This window comes from Microcebus murinus, chromosome 6, assembly GCF_040939455.1.
Source record: "Microcebus murinus isolate Inina chromosome 6, M.murinus_Inina_mat1.0, whole genome shotgun sequence".
Lineage (NCBI taxonomy): Eukaryota > Metazoa > Chordata > Mammalia > Primates > Cheirogaleidae > Microcebus > Microcebus murinus.
In genome coordinates this window covers 46159631-46176683 of record NC_134109.1, presented here as the reverse complement: position 1 = coordinate 46176683, position 17053 = coordinate 46159631, and the positions used below count along the sequence as shown (strand labels likewise).

At 38.2% G+C, this 17053-nt stretch overlaps 1 protein-coding gene across 3 annotated transcripts in view; it reads left to right on the top strand.

Annotated features, from left to right (window-relative positions):
- The window catches only part of GNG2 (G protein subunit gamma 2), a 105896-nt gene that overhangs the window by 13685 nt on the left and 75158 nt on the right, over positions 1 to 17053 (top strand). For 2 of the 3 annotated variants that reach the window (XM_076004028.1, XM_020285825.2), the window contains exon 2: positions 6061 to 6101. The exons of the other annotated variant lie outside the window; for it this stretch is intronic. The gene's annotated coding sequence lies outside the window, so the exon portion shown is untranslated. The remainder of the gene's footprint in view (positions 1 to 6060; positions 6102 to 17053) is intronic. 3 annotated transcript variants of the gene reach the window in all.

The window sequence follows — 17053 nt, the reverse complement described above, 5'->3', positions numbered from 1 at the left end:
GAAAAAATTTATCATCTTAGGGGCTTTTTTTTTTGAGAATTGAATTGATCCTTTGCCATTTTTTAAAACTTCATGAATTATGGTTGTGTTTCAGGAACATTGTTGTGTATGGGCATTAAACCAGTACACTAACAGTTTTATTATTTTTTTTTCCTTTGGGGAAAAAGGTTGATATTGAATAGCTCTACCACTTTTTAAATTAAAATAAGAAAAAATTAAGTAAGAAAAGATGAAAATTCTTAGGCAAGTAAAAGTCCAACTGGTTTCTTATGATATGTCTTAAAATAATCCTAAAATATTACAGTGTAGAAAAATAATATTCTAATACTTAACACACAGGAGAACATAGTAGTTAAAAGACGTTGATTTGAAGTCAGAATCATTTGGGCAAGTTACTTAAACTTTTTATGCCTCAGTTTCCTCATCTATACAATGAGAAATGAGATACCTACTTCACAAAATTGTCAGGAGAAAATTATATAACATGTGAAAAATGTTTATCATGGTGCCTGAATTATAGTAATTATTCAAGAAGTATAATTATTATCGATATAATTGTTATTGTTACACATCTGCAGTAGGGTATCTTTTTTTTCTATCCAAAGGATTCTTACCAAATTCTGCAAAAGTGATCGTTGTGGCCCAACATAAATCACAAGTTCTCAGACCTTGAAGAATCCCCTAAGGAAGCTTATGTCCCTGGGATAGTCAGATGTTGATATTTTGACTTAGTTAAGCGTTAGTCTCAAGATTGCACTATTTGTTCAAGAATCCAGGTGCTTAGCCATAAACATTTTCAGTTTTCCTTTCCTACTCAAGATAGGCTTACATTTCCAAGGTTGCGTTGGTTAGGTGTGGCCATTTGCCTTGCGTTGGCTAGTGAAACATGAGCAGAAGTAATGTGCATCACTTCCACGGAGAAGCTATAACCAGGATGTTGGTACATTCCTTGGCAATCGGCAGTGGTTGGAAGGACAGAAATGGTCTCTGCACTCTTAAGCCTGGGTCTCGCAGTCATCACAATGCAAAGAAAGTCTCTACCAACCTGCAGTGGACATGGAGTTAGAGTGAGAAATAAACTTTGCTATCTTAAGCCAGAGATTTTTTGAGTTGTAACCCAGCCTACGCTGACTGAAACACCCTGGTTTTCCCTTCGGACTCTAGAGAAAAAAATATAGTATTGGTAACAATACAAAAAATGTATAGCAATTTGTAGATAGTAATTTTAAATGACTATTTTGTGTGTGTGTATAATGTATATTAGCCTCAAGGGATTTAGGTGAAATAGATTTATATAAATAATTTCCATTGAAATTTCTTTTTTTCTACTTAACACAGAGGAAATCAACATACTGAAATTACCAACATATGTGTTCTTTTTTTGGGGGGGGTGCAGTTGAGGGAGGCAACTGTGATACCACGGTAAGGACTCTGAATGTCAGGCCTGATCTAATCATTGAGTAATGTTTCCTCCTGCTGAGAGCTTTACCCAGAATGGTACCTTGCGAAGCAAAGGAGCTTTCTGGGAGAACAAGATGCACGGGTCCATGCCCATGGCATTTATCTCCAGTGAAAAAATAGTCTTCCGCAAGCCCTATTGTGATGTGCCAGTTACAAATAATGGTGCTCAGTAAATAGAAGGCATTAAATAATAGTTATCGACTAAATGAATGGAAGTAGTCCACAGTTCTTCCAAATGTCTGGACTCTTTCATGTTTGCATTTTTAAAATAAATGTTTTTATTTTGGATGTTGGTTTAAAAACATGTTGGTGTGAAGACTTACATTTATTCTTTTGTAATACTTTACATGTGAACACGTATCCACAAATTTAGGCTACTTATTTGATATTTTTCACTACAGATTTTATTTCACCTGATTATTTCATTTGGGTCTCTAAAACTACATTATGAAATACCTTAATTATTTAAATTAGGAACAGATTAATTATCTCCAGTGTACAAACTCAAATTAATTTCATTATAAACTTGAGGTTTAAATTGATTAATATTGGAGTGTTAAGGAACCAAGTGGTTTTTTTTTTTTTCACCCTTAAGGAGAAGGGCATATTTGATTTGATGGCTCTTTCTCCATCGTACCAGTTATGCTAATAGGCACAAGAAATTTGCAAGAGAACTTTGGATGGATTTTATAAGCCAGCCAGAAACCTGTGTGTCTGGGGCTTCTAGGGGAACAATCTGTGAGTCATTTTAAAAAACAAACACACTCATAATCACAGTGCATGTTGTTACCATGGTAATTAGGCCTGTCGAGTTGGCTTGCTTATGTTCCTGCAAAGGGAAGAGAGGGAGAGAGAAACTGAGAATTCAGAGCTTTGACTGTCAGTTTCAATTTGCCTGCTGCAAGAGAGAGTTAAAGGGTTTCTTGAGAATACACTGGCACAGTCATTTTGAGAGGGAAGTGAAGAACCTCTGGCATCCTGCCTTGGTTATGGAATATAAATTAGCCATATTATTGTTGGCTATTATGGTTCACAGGGGAGAAAAAGGACCATTTGGCATGCTCTTGGGAAGAAGGAGGAAAATACTTTCTTTATCTGATATATGATCGCATATAAGTCTCTTAAGTTCAACCTTATGAATTGTCATTTGTGCCTGTGCACAAGGCTTTAATGATCCTCTGAAAGGCTCCAAAATGCTGCTGGCATAACATTATTACAGATTTAAATGATCCTCACTGTATTAGTCTAATATGGTTAGAGACCAGTTTTAATGAAGCCATTGTTTTGGGTGTGATTTCCAAGTAGACCCGGTACTTTTTCTCTATTTTATGGACTAGGTATGACTCCTTTATCTTGGATAGTCATCTTATAATGCAGACCCATGGGACACAAAGGAGACCAGGGAGGTGATGTGAACTCTGCCAAATCTGTTCCCACTCCAAGGGAAAATAAAATCAGAGCATACACTTGGTAGTTCTTGGGCCCGTGGAATGTAGGAGTGATCCATTATGATTCTATATGCAGAACAAACAGCACTCTTAAAGGTAGGAGTACACTTATAGATCTGTTTTTAAGACTGTTTCTAAATTCACTTTAAGAAGCCTGTGTATCCTCTTAAATGGATAATTATAATATGTTGACTAAAGTTTTGTATAGCTCAACCAGATTTTAAAGCAGGTTTTATTTAGAGTTGAAACAAGTTTTCCTTATTAAAACTATTTTTCAAAAGGCTTGAAGTAAATTACCATGAGGCGTGATTAAAGTGTTATACCAACTCTGAGAGTTTGTTGTGTATGTATGATGTGTGCCATGGCATGTGATATAGTAACTACTTTTAAACTATAGAATTCATTTTTCCTCTTATATGTGGAAAAAAGGCACATGTTGCCTAAACTTCATTCTGTGTTTAATTTATTTAGCATAAGTAAGCAAAGCTTAAACTAAATGTTTTTCCTGATCATCAAAGTAATTCATGCGGATTATTGAAAATCTAGAAAATACTGAAAATTATTAAAAAAAAAAATAAGAATAGCCCTGTCCATTAATTAAGTCGTTGGTTAAACTGCATGTAACAGAGACCTGATTTCATAGCGGCTGACGGAAGGTAGAAGTTACTTTTCTTCAACATAACAATTCAGAGGGTGGCCCGAGACTGGTAAGGTAGCCCTGCCCCACAAGATCACGCAGGGACCCAGGCTCCTTCTCTCATGTCGTTCCATCATTTCTATCTTGTGTCTCTTGCTTTCACTGTCTGAGGTGGCTTGCCATAAGGGCCCCACTATAACCAGCAGGAAAGAAGGAAGTTGGAAGGGGAGGGCATGACCTAAAAATTACACAAATCACTTTTGATGTCTTCCCATTGGAGTTTGTCACATAGCCACACACCTAGCAGCAAAGGAGGCTGGGAAAGGTAGCTGTTCTTGACGTGTATGTGCTTAGCTTAGCATGCTACTAAAAGCATGAAAGATAAGGAGAACATATTTGGGGCATATCTAGCAATTTCTGCCACTATCCTATTTCCTATTTCTTCCATTATCTTATAAAACGGAGGTAATATACTATTTGATGTATTTTCTTTCAGTCTTTTTCTGGAAAAATATATACTAAAAAGATATTATGAATGAGGTATACTAGAAAATATTGTGGATACATAATATATGTCATAAGTTAACACATATGCATGATACTTTAGAAAAATATATATTCAAATATTGAAAATACACACATTAGAAGATAAAATTAGAAATAAAATACACACATTAGAAAAATGTGTATATGTAAATATATATTAGAAAATTAGTCGAAGTCACACTATATAACATTTTCTCTTCTCTTTTCATGTTATATCATGTGCATTTTTCTAATCTGTTAAATCTTTTGTATTCATTGTTTTAAAGTTCTATCAGGTAGAGTTTCTGTTTTACTTAATAGGTTGTATTATTGGTATTTACACTATTTCTAACACCTTGATTATCATTCTTTGTCTACATTTTGGATTTTTCATGGTTAAAGTCAAAGTGTGGCATCATTAAAACAATGAGAACATATTTGCCTCTCTTGATAAATAGTACCGAACTACTTTCTAGAGAGATTGTACTGATTTACATGCGCTAGCACCAATCGTGTATAAGATTGCTAGACTCAGAGCACCCTTGCACAGGCTTATTTTGCAAGTCCCATCTAGTCATTGTTATCCCTAGGGTTCATTGTTCATTCTCTAAAAATAAGTTGTTTTTTTGCCCTTGGCTTTTTTTTCCTTTTGCTGTCATTAATCATGAGATAATGGTTTTCTAATAACTTTAGCCCATTTAAAAACATATTACCACTAACAGTCATCTGGGAACATAATTGGTTGGGTTGAGGTCATAGCACACATGCCAGTCTCCAGCAATTCAAGATTGCCAGAGGTACTGTGTTCACTTGGTCCTAGGCCCCAATGTGAATTTGAGTGCCATCCTTAATCATAATACTCTAGATGTGAAATATCTCTTTGTTTTGAAACACAACAAAATAGGAATGGTGAAGTGTTTCTTGAGGCTTTGGCAATTCCCTTTGAGCTGGGTGCGCTGTAGCTTTTCAGGAATAAAGAAGCTCCTTCCTCTACATAAGAACTTTCTTAGATATGAACCACACTAGGCATGAAACAAAATCAGGCCAACTCTGTTCAACACCCACAAAGGGCATTAGTGGCTCAGGGTATTGGTGTCTTCCTACTTCTTTTTAATTTTTTTATTTTTATTTATTTTGTTTTAGAGACAGGGTCTCACTCTGTCACCTAGATTGGAGTGCAGTGGCATGATCACAATTCACTGCAATCTGGGTGAGGGCAATTGCAAACTGCAGTTACCATTCCTGGGCTTAAGCGATCCTCCCCAGTAGCTGGGATTATAGGCGTGTGCCAGCATGCCTGGCTAATTTTTAAAATTTTTCTGTAGAAACAGGGTCTTACTATATTGCTGAAGCTGGTCTTGAACTCCTGGCCTCAAGCGATCCTCCCACCTCAGCCTCCCAAAATGCTGGGATTACAGGTGTGAGCCTCCTCGCCCGGCTGCCTTTCTACTTCTAAACAGCCTGTAGAAGCTTTGGATGCTAAAGATAACTGTTATAACCACTATCTTGCCCTTTCCATACGCTTCAAGGGCCAGATATATACAAACTATATGTACTCCAACTCTGTCCCTAACACTTGGAGCAAGAGTATTGGCTCTGCCACTTGGGTCCTGCCAGGAGCAAAACAGGTTAGATCAGGAGGAACGCTTGTTCTTATCATCCCACTGGTACACAGCCTCTGCCACCAAAAACTCTTTCCCTCTGTTCCTAAGTGGGCTTTGTGTCTTCATGTTTTATTGCAAGGTAAGGAATTTCACAAAGAAAGGGACTCCTATCTCACAAATCCATTTCTTAACATTTCTTAATTTTGTTAACAAAATGTTTCCAGGCTCCAAAATGTAAACCTGTGAGACCTCCTGACCTTATAACTACTCTGCCTTTACAACACTAACTGTAGTTTCAGAAACATTCATTCTACTCACCCAGCTCTTATGTATCACGTTATATCTCCTTTTAAGAAATTCATTTTCCTCTCTGCTTTCTCAACAGCCAGATCTGCCAGTGAGCCTCAGGCTTTGGGAACTAAAGAGGTAAGACTTCTGAAATATTTTCTTCTGGAATCCCATTGACTCTAACCAGAACTTCAAGGGGGGAAAAAATGTTATGTGGTCCTATAGCTGAAAGCAGTTAAACACGTGATGTTTTACTGGAAAGAAACAGTCATTGCGTCTTTACCAATATTGACATGACCTCAGGATTTAAAGAAAAAAAAAATAGTTTAATGATAGTTTAAGATCAACTTTTCACCCCAAATTTTTCCATTTTTCTTCTAAAAATCTGAGTTAGAGAGCCTTTGAGGTTGCTGCCTTAACAAAATGTATCCCTATGACACCAAACATGGTTAGGGGGTTGCAGGCATTGAGGGTATACCCTGTGCAGACAAAACCTTGGAGCAGATTAGATCAGAGAAGGGTAAACCCTGTTCTTAACAGATTGGTTGTAAACATTCTGTGGACTTTTTCAGCAGCAACAACAACAACAAAAGGTCAATTTACTGCTGTTCAGATTTCTTCTTGAAGAAGTTTACTTAGCTTTTGGAACTAGCTAAAGCCATTTGAATCTTGTTATAGAGTTGAAAGGTCACCATAATTCTGAGATAGGTGATAATGTGTTTGCCCATCCCAACCAAGATATACAAGTTTCTTTTAGTCAATGACTTGATTCCCTGCACCCATTTTAAAATTTAACCTCATTATAAAAAACTTTAAGCATATACCAAAGTAGAGAGAATAATATAATGAACTCTCACGTCCTCATCACCCAATTTCAACAGTTATCAGCTGATGGCCAGTTTCATTTAAACCCTCACCCATGTCTCTTTCCCCATTGGATTATATGGCAGCTTGTTGGATTCGATTGTTGAGTTTTTAATTATTCATACAACTGGTTAGTGGCTACAGCAAAATGTTAATTAAAAAACCTACTCACAACCTGACTTAGTTTACTGAGGCTGGTCATTCATCCATTTATTTGTTTAGCAGGTATTTGTTTAGCTTTTACTAGGTATCAAACCTTCCTCAGGGTAAGAGTTTCAATTTTCCTCACCTCACATGTATGAGGGCTTCAAATTTGAACTTTTGATATCTCCAAATGGGGTGATCTGTCAGAAATACTCCGAAAGAATGAAAAAATGACCCTTATCATCCAAGTTTAATTGTTAAATGTGAACATTTAGAATCTGCCACAATTTTTGAAACCCGTTTTTGACATTTCTTCACTTTTTTTTTAATCCACTGGGAATAAAGAAACACAGAATAAAACAAAGCAACCAACCCTCTGACGTACCTTCCTGTCTTCATCATAAATTCTTATCCAGTGGTCTGCCTCCCTTTTGAGAACGTAAGCTCTGTGAGAGCAGGAATAGTGCCTGACTTACTAACCATTTGCGGCATCTGGCAAGGTGTCTGGCACTTGTTATATATTAGTAAAACTGTTGAATCAATAAAACAGAAGAATGAATGCCAGATGCTGGGAATATGAAGATGAAAACACACAGGCCTTGCCCTAGAGTGGCTCAGTCTCACGAGGAGAAAACCTTATAAAGAAAGAGGTACCATGGTTGGTGTTGGTGAGGCGTGGGGCAGGGCATTGTGGGTGCTGGAGGGGAGAGGACTAGCTTGGAGAGTTTGGCGAGCAGCTTGATGGGCCAAGGGGCATTTGAGCTGTGACATGAGGCACCATCCATGAGTCAGAGAAGTAGGGAAAGGCATCCCTCCATTCTACCAAATATTACTAATAATGAAAACTGTTTTACAGGTATCTGATGTTCTTTGTCTAATGTTTGTGTTGATTTCTTTCATGCTCGTAAATGTACTGCAGGTTTTCAAGTCAGTCCAAGCTGAGTTTCTCAATGGGGGTTGCTGGGACAGTTCTTCATTGTGCTCTTTGGTATCCCCGTTCTTGGCTCACAAAAGGCTTGTGGCATCTCCCAGTTGCTATGACATTCAGACGCCCTAGGGAGACATTGAGAACCACTGTGTCTTAGCACACAACCTTAAAGAGGTTATTTGGCATTTTCTACTCTCACCTAAAAGCATTTTTCCTTCATACAAAACTATGGGTTTTGGTTATGCTTGCTGGCTCCTTATGTAATTTGTCTGTATAATGACAAACTAAAGCAAGAAACTAAACAAAGTAGAAAAGTAAAAGGAGGTATTGTTTGTACTGTCAGAGAGATTTTGAATATATTTGGTCTAGTACTAAATTTATTTTTTGTAGGTCTACACAGAGAAGCAAATTAGGTAATGGTCAAATATTGAGGTTTAAAGCAAAATACTACTAAGGCATCATGCAAATTAAAAACAGCAGCAGTGAAAGATGTATTAGTTTTTTATTGCTGCTGTAACAAATTATTACAAACTTAGTAGCTTAAAACAACACAAATTTATTATAGTTCTGTAGAGATCTCACTGGGCTAAAAGCAAAGTATCAATAGGGTGCTTTCTTTTCTGGAGGCTCTAGTGGGGATTCATTTCCTTGCCTTTTACAGCTTCTAGAGGCCCCCTCCTCCATCTTCAAAGCCAGCAACATTGCATTTCTGTGTGTCTTTCTACCACAGATACTTCTCCTTCTAACTCTGAACTCAGCCAGGAAAGGTTCTCTGATTTTTAAGGACCCATGAGATAAGACTGGGCACACCTGGATAAACCGGGCTAATCTCCCCATCACAAGGTCCTTAATTTAAGCCTCTTCCAAGTCCCTTTATTCAGGTAAAGTTATATATTAATATTTATAGGGTCCAAGGATTAGGACATAGATATGTCTGAAGGCTGTTATTTTGCCTAATATAAAGTAAAAGAGATTAATTCTTCAGAAAGATGGAAATGCTTCGGGTGGCAGAGATATGGCTAGCTAACAATATATCAGATTAAGAAGGTTTAGGATTCTGAAGAGGATGAAGCTAATTTTTGTCTTGACTCTGCAGTTCTCATTTTGTAGGTCCAGGTACCGAAGGCTTTTGGTTTTCTTGGAGTACTTGGCATTGGATCAAGTGGACAGGTTGAAGTCCAATGGCCCCATTTTGGCCAGACTTTCTGGGACTGTAGGTGTGCTACTTTTGGCATTTTTCCAACTGCGGAGTGTTTGCTCACAGTTCACAGGTTCCAAGGTCTTTGAATAGGACCAAAGAAATGTGAGTTCTTATTTTATGCTGTTTATGTCTGCCTGTCATGTTATGTGTTATTTGTTAGGCTTTAAAATGTGGAAATTGGAGGAAAAAATAACATAATATTTCAGAACTTCACTGTAGTGATATTTATTATAGCCAATTTCCAGATATGGTTTAATTTCCTCCATACATCAGGTAGATCATCTGCACAAAGTAAGAAACCACTTTGAAAACCTTCTTTGGAGTGGAATGTGGCTGGAAATTTTTGGTGGAGATTTTAAATTTATCAGTTATTTTTGTTACAAGTCCTATTTCAATCCACTTCTAGACACTACAGCATTGCAGATCTGCAGTCGAAACCTGTGGCTAGCAGTGGGGCAACAAACTACCCTGATTTGCCCAAGGTTGAGGATTTTCCTGGGACACAGGACTTCCAGTACTAAAACTGGGAGACTCCCCGACAGAGCAGGATAGTTGATCACCCCAGATGTCTAACAGAATGGCTCCAGTGGAAAGCAGCTATCATGCTGATAAATCATTAAAATATAAATTTTGATCATTAGAACTAAATAATACAGATAACCCCTGAGGTTTGTGTTGGAAATGGTGGTAAATCCATCTGCATCCATATATACATGTTTGTCCAAATCAGTTTTAAAAAGCCAAAAAACAAAAACAAAACCCCAAAACAACAACAACAAAAACCCTAAGATTCAGAACTGAGAAGAACCAGCTATATTTACAAAATCTCAAGAATACAGCCTGCCCTTTCTGTTCTCCATTGTTGCCTTTGATGATGGAAGCTTTAATAACTCTGTTACTGAGATGACCACAGGACCTGGCTGAATCCTTTTCAGCCTGCCAGCATGCATGGAAGTTATAAAACCCAAGTTTGCCAATGCAGCACAGAGCTCTCTTGGCTCGAATCTTGCCTTTTGTATAACAAAATTAAACTTTTCAAGAGATAGCATAGACTGTTCAGGAAGAGATAAGTATTAGAAAGACTATCTTGAATGGCCAAGGGGAGGGGACTCGAGTGCACAGTGTCTTGGAGACTGATTCGGCTCTAAGAACGTGGTGCTTCCTAACCTCTCAGCGGTAGAGCATGGCTACTTCTCCTGATGTCAAGTTGCTTCATCTGAGTGAAGAGTCTTGTTCACCCTTTCCTTCCTGCTACCATAGTACCCTGCCCCTTGTCATCCACAGCAAAGCCAGACTCAGGAATTAGAAACACTGAAGGTCCTAGGGCCTCATCCCTTATATTTCTGTGGCTTTTTTTTTTTTTTTTTTGAGATTTTTATTCTCTAAATTGTTGGGACTAAGCAAAGGGAGCTATAATTGTACTTGAAAGAGCAATAAATTAACTTTTCCAGAATAAGCATTTGACTTTAAGGAGCTGGCAGACTTCTTCTTCTTTTTAATATATTTAATCATTTCCTATCTTCCAAACTTTCCTAGTTGGTAAATTTAAAGAATTTTCTTTCAAGTCTATTTCCCATCCCCCACCCCCGCCCCCAACAAAAGATTTAGCACTATCAGTCATTGAGGTAGGATCTAGCTTTCTGACGAGGATAGGTCCCAGACAGAATTATGGATTATTTTGATTTTCTCCTCAATCTCTTTTTTGGGTTCCTTCCTTCTAAGACTTTTGATCCTGGTTGCATTTTGCTAAGACTAACTTGATTTCAGCTTCAAACCTCTACTGGTTTTTGTGAATCAACAAGTTCCAGAAGAAATGAAAACAGATCAAATCCTTATGCTATAATTTAAACTCAGATCTTTTATTCTTTTCCAAAAAGAAATTAGAGAATAAATGTAAATAAGAGATCAAAATGACTACTTTTCTAAGTTTTCCTTTTGGGGTGATAGAAATGTCTTGGAACCAGATAGAGGTGATAGTTGCATGACATTGTGAATGTACTAAATGCCACTGCATTGTACACTTTAAAATGGTTAATGCTTAATTTTATATGTGAATTTTACCTCAATTAAAAGACAACATGATGATTGAACTTCAAGAGGAAAAGAAAAAAGACTGCTTCTCCCTACCTTCAGTTTCAGGAACAAGTCTACAGCCCTTTTAATACATTCGTGTTAAATTTCTAGACCAAATTGTTATTCTATTCTGTTCCATTACTGGGAGAAGATATTTGGATTAAAAGTGTCTGCAAGGCAGAACTAATGAGGGAAATCTCAAAAGGGTGAAAGAGGAACATCTCCGAGAGTTAAGACATTAGTTGTTCATTCTTGATGTATAGCTTCTGTTACTAGATTATAGACTGGCCTATACTTTACAAAGTTGATCACAATCAAAATTTGTTTTTTAAGTTAAAAAATTTAAAACACTGGCCTTTCTTCCACCTATAAGCGGATAGAAGTTGCATCAGCTAGATTTTTTTCATAGACTATAGTAACAGACTGCAATTGGTAATGAGTCCAGATGTGATAACTTTAAGGAAATGTGAGCAAGGTAACACATGTCATATATAGAAATGTTATTATTAAAATATCTCCCTAAGACATCCCCAAAGGCCATTACCTGATAGGGATTTGTTTCAAGGGATGACCGTGTGGGGGTTCACAAACAATCCTTTGTTTAATTATGAAACTTGGGGCTTTACATTTCTTCTAGATTTAGAGACAACCATTTTAACCTTTCTACAGAGATGTAACTAGGCAACCAGTATAGCACTTAACCAGTGCATAGCATCCAAACTTCATAGCTATTGCATCATTTTTAAAAAATACTATTTAAATCTCTCTTTTAGCTTTGGCATATGCTGCCATGTAACCTTTAATTTCTTAGAAAATATCATGCAAATCCTTAGCTGTAAAATGGTATGGTTCCTAGAAGCCCAGCATCCTCTTATTTTAATAAGGAAGTATGCTTACAAGAACAGTAATAGTGTTGAGAGGTAGCCACCTGCACTGTGTTTTATAATTGGGAATTAAGAAGGTAGGTTTCATTTTTGGAGTGTGAATTTGTAAGAGTTTAAAACCATACCCTCTAGCCGGGCGCGGTGGCTCACGCCTGTAATCCTAGCACTCTGGGAGGCTGAGGCGGGCGGATTGCTCGAGGTCAGGAGTTCGAAACCAGCCTGAGCAAGAGCGAGACCCCGTCTCTACTATAAATAGAAAGAAATTAATTGGCCAACTAATATATATATAAAATTAGCCGGGCATGGTGGCGCATGCCTGTAGTCCCAGCTACTCGGGAGGCTGAGGCAGGAGGATTGCTTGAGCCCAGGAGTTTGAGGTTGCTGTGAGCTAGGCTGACGCCACGGCACTCACCCTAGCCTGGGCAACAAGCGAGACTCTGTCTCAAAAAAAAAAAAAAAAAAAAAAAAAAAAAAAAAAAAAAAACCATACCCTCAGCAGGTGGTAATGCACATTCCTTGTAATGCAATTCATGGAATATGTACATTTGGGGTGATAGAAATGTCTTGGAACCAGATAGAGGTGGTAGTTGCACAGAGATCAAAATTAGGTTCTATATCAGTGAAGTTGATTTTATTTTGCTGATTAGGTGGTAACTGGAAATATCTAGTTTGATCAACAAACAAGAATTTATTGAAAGCTTTTTATGTACCAGATACTATACGAGGTATATGCTATATTCCATGATAAACACACTTGTAATTTTTTAAACCAGTTTTTTTTTTATTATGAAAGGAATATATGTGAAAGACTTAAAATTCAAGTAGTAGAGACAGGCTTAAATAAAAAATAAAAGTTTCTTTCCCACCAAATTCTAGCTTCACTCTCTGGAGGTAACCACTGTTGATAGTTCCTTGTGTATCTTCCAGAAATTTTCCATCTCCCAGTTAATCTGTATTGAAAGGTGAGTGTGGTAAGTGCCATTGAACCATCTGTCATAAGTGTCTCTTGTGAGCTAAGTTTTGAATTTTGAGACACTATTTGATGCTTCTTTTTGAAATGTGCCTTTTAAAACTGAAAGAGTGGAAAATGTCAGAACCAAAGTGATGCTAATAGAGAGGGCTGGTGGTAGCCAGAACTACAACTGAAGAATGTTAATGTGTAATTTTAGCCTCGTAACATTTATATAGGGAACTTGAGTAATAAACCTTAATGCAGTTCTGTGATGGTTTTCAAAGTCATCTGGAGTACGTTATCTCCTTTTATCCTTCTGATGACCCTGTGACGCAGGATTTGTTTACAGAGGAGGAAGTTGTGGCTCCCAGAGGTTAAGGAACTTGCCCACGGTCGTACAGCTGACCAGTGGCGGGATCACAACTAAAATCTAGTCTTTTCCGAGTTTTAGTCTTTAGCCAGACCACATCGATAACTGAAGAAGGGACATGCACAGGGACCCTCTGTGGCTCCTGCAGTGAATGGCTGTGAAGTGACGGGGATGGGTGTAGTGGGCAGATGCTGTAGCTATTCTGATTGTGCCCTGTGGGCAAGTTATTGAAGGCTGTACGTTCACACTCCTCACAGTTTCCTCGGTGGCTATTCTAGTCCCATTTTGTTTGCTTGTTGGTTCATCTTGGCCGCAGGGCTGGGGACTTGACCCAAGTGGAGGAAGCCATAGTATTTCATCCCCAGACCACAGGGGCTGGTTCAGAGGGTGGGCATGCACCCAGCAGGAGCCAGTAGTTCTTCCTCTGGAATTTTCCAACTCTAGTTGAGGAAGGAGAGTTCCCATTCCTTTCTGGTTTCAAGGTAGCAAGAATCATGTGGGGCCATGTTTCAGTCTGCTGAGAGAATGCAGTCCAATGGACAGAAGAGAAAGAGAAAGAGAAAGGGTGGGAGAGAGAGAGGGAGGGAGGGAGAGGGAGAGAAAGGAGGAGAGCGCCTAGTAACAGTTGGAGTCCACAAATCCAGCAAATATCAACCAATACATTTCCATTTTTTGTCTAAGCTGCTATCAAACTGCTACTATTAATAAAAGAGTCTTGCCGGGCGCGGTGGCTCACGCCTGTAATCCTAGCTCTCTGGGAGGCCGAGGCGGGCGGATTGCTCAAGGTCAGGAGTTCAAAACCAGCCTGAGCAAGAGCGAGACCCCGTCTCTACTATAAATAGAAAGAAATTAATTGGCCAACTGATATATATATAAAAAAATTAGCCGGGCATGGTGGCGCATGCCTGTAGTCCCAGTTACTTGGGAGGCTGAGGCAGAAGGATCGCTGGAGCCCAGGAGTTTGAGGTTGCTGTGAGCCAGGCTGACGCCACGGCACTCACTCTAGCCTGGACAACAAAGCGAGACTCTGTCTCAAAAAAAAATAAAAAAATAAAAAAATAAAAGAGTCTTGACTGATACTCCAGGCCTTAGTTTTCACATCTGTAAAATAGGGTATAATATTTGCCTTGACTATATCTGAACTACTGTAAGCATCAGTTGAGATAATGAATAGGAAAGCACTTTGTATTATAAATTATAAAATATGGCACAAATGGAAGATGGTATTATTCATATGTCACATTGAGTTAGAAAAAGTTGAAAGAATGAAATTACCACTCATCTGGAAAATAAGAAGTGAGAGCTAAGAGCCATCTGATGTTAGGCAGAATTAAATGAAAGCTGCCAGAGTTCCCCAGATTTCCTTTTGAGATCTCCTTTCAAATAACTCTAAAGTTTTGATAGATACCCATGATGAATACAAGGATAGCTCTTACCTTGCTATCAATAGCTCAGGATAATTCAATAGATTTCTCTTTTCTAAATTCTGCCCTATTCTATAGCAAATATATGCACCTATAATAACACAAACCAAACAAAAAAAATTAAGCATCATATTAACATTTTAGCGTTTTCACTTAAAAGAGCTTTACAGGTTCATGCTAAATAATATTTTGGCTTCATCAAAGAAAAATCACTGAAGGAAATGAACCTTAAAGTAGCTGTTCTACTTATACTTCATTTGGGAATGATACAGTTGAGCTTATTCTAGGGGTAGGAGGTTAGTTGTTTGGGGCTTAGGTAGGATCAAAATCCATCTTTTTCTTAATGGACTTAATATCCTTGATATTAGCTCTAAGTAATCAAAATCTACTTGAGATTATAATTTATTCATGACATAAGAAGCATTACTTTCATAGCATTTTTCACTGTATATGATAATACCTCTCAATGAGGGAAAACAGATGGTATCTCTCTGAAATCTTTGATTTGCCATTTATGCAGTTTTTATTGTAGCAAACATCTTTCTTTATATTTGATAATTAGAAACCCCAAAAGTGGCTTAAAGCTTCAATCTAGGTAGAATACGATATGCAAAATGGTTGAACACACCATGGAAATATGACTTATAAGCATGAAGAAGCATGATGTATCAACCTGGAAATGATTTGCATTTCTCACATTTTAAAGTCTGTGAAATGTATCTATCACCTTCAGTGTTCTCATGAGTGTGTGTGAATATGCCTTCTCCTTACACAATTGGTAGTGCATATCGGTGTGAGGTTGAATCGTACTGTTTGACCAGTTCCCCCAACACCTCTCCTAGCCATTGTTTATCTTTGCCTGGGCTTGGCGTCAACTCCATGAATGTCAGTGTTTCATATAAATGAGGATGTGGAATAAGTTCGTATTCTGATTAAGGTATACTCTTAGTCCTCAGAAAATGTCAGCTGTATTGGAAACAATTGGCATCCTCAAACTGGTTAATTTCAGGAGAGCATAATAGAAAGAATGCTTCCATGGATATGGACAGAGTATAGGGAAACTGCCAAAGAGAGTGCAGTTCTCCAGGGCTACCGTTTACCATCCTTGGGCCTGAGGGATGAGGACAGTGAGGAGAGGACCTCCTGAGTGGAGCTGTGGCCCCCAGGAAAGGTTATAGTCAGATTATGACAGCCCTGTAGATAGACAGCCCAGGAAACAAATACCCTGAGTGGATCTCCCTCTCCCTATAATTTCTTGCTTATGTTCCTTGTTGGTCAAACCCAACTGGAAGGCAAACAGCCAGGAAGCCTGCTACTGAGTCCATGTAGTTTAATTTCTTGGGGCATAGAACCAGGTAGAACAGGATGGAGAAAGGATTTGGAGGGGGAAATGGGAGATATCCAGCACTGTTAACCTTCATTATGAAAGTCTTACATGAAAGAAATGCAGCATTTCCCCCACCCTCCAAAATATAGCTATCTTACAAAAAATTGTTTAGCCAACTTTCACATTTTCATTAATTTTACTTAGTCAAGGTCATAGCCCACATTCAAATGGACTCAAATACAATGGTAACATCTGGACAGAGTTTAGTTGTTTATATTGTGAAAGATGATCTGGAGGAGGTCCATAGAGGGAGGAACCCATCCTCATCCTTGCCCTTTTTGGAGATGAGATGGCAACCTTGACTTGGAGTTCAAGTTTGCTGCAAAGAGTAGCTGGACACAGCAACTTTAGATAGCTCACATTCTTGGGCCTCCCATGATCAAAGAGTGACTGTTATCCCAAAGAAGTGCAATGCCTGGCTAGTGGGTTGAATGGACAGCTTTTGGTTTTGTCCAGCTTGCTTTTAATATCAGATGAATTATTTTCACTCCTTTGACTAGGAACCAGGATTACTTGCCTTGATCTAATTTAGATCAACCACTCAGATCCACAGAAAATGAATATATCAACTGAATCAGACAAATCCCCATAATTGGAGAAGTAATTTATGGAAGCACAAAATGATAAGCAAAAGAAAATAAATGTGGAATGCCCCCCCTAAATTGTAAGTCTCTCCTGTGGACAAGAAAATTCCCTGACTTGGCAAATGCTGGGAAGGGTTGGGTCTGTACAGGAACAGTGAGAGGCAGCGTGGTATAGAGAAAAAAGCATGGGCTTTGGGGTTAAGACTGAGAGACCTCAGCATAATACTGACTGTAACCACCTTGGCATATTACTGAACTTTTTCAACCTCAAGTTTTCTC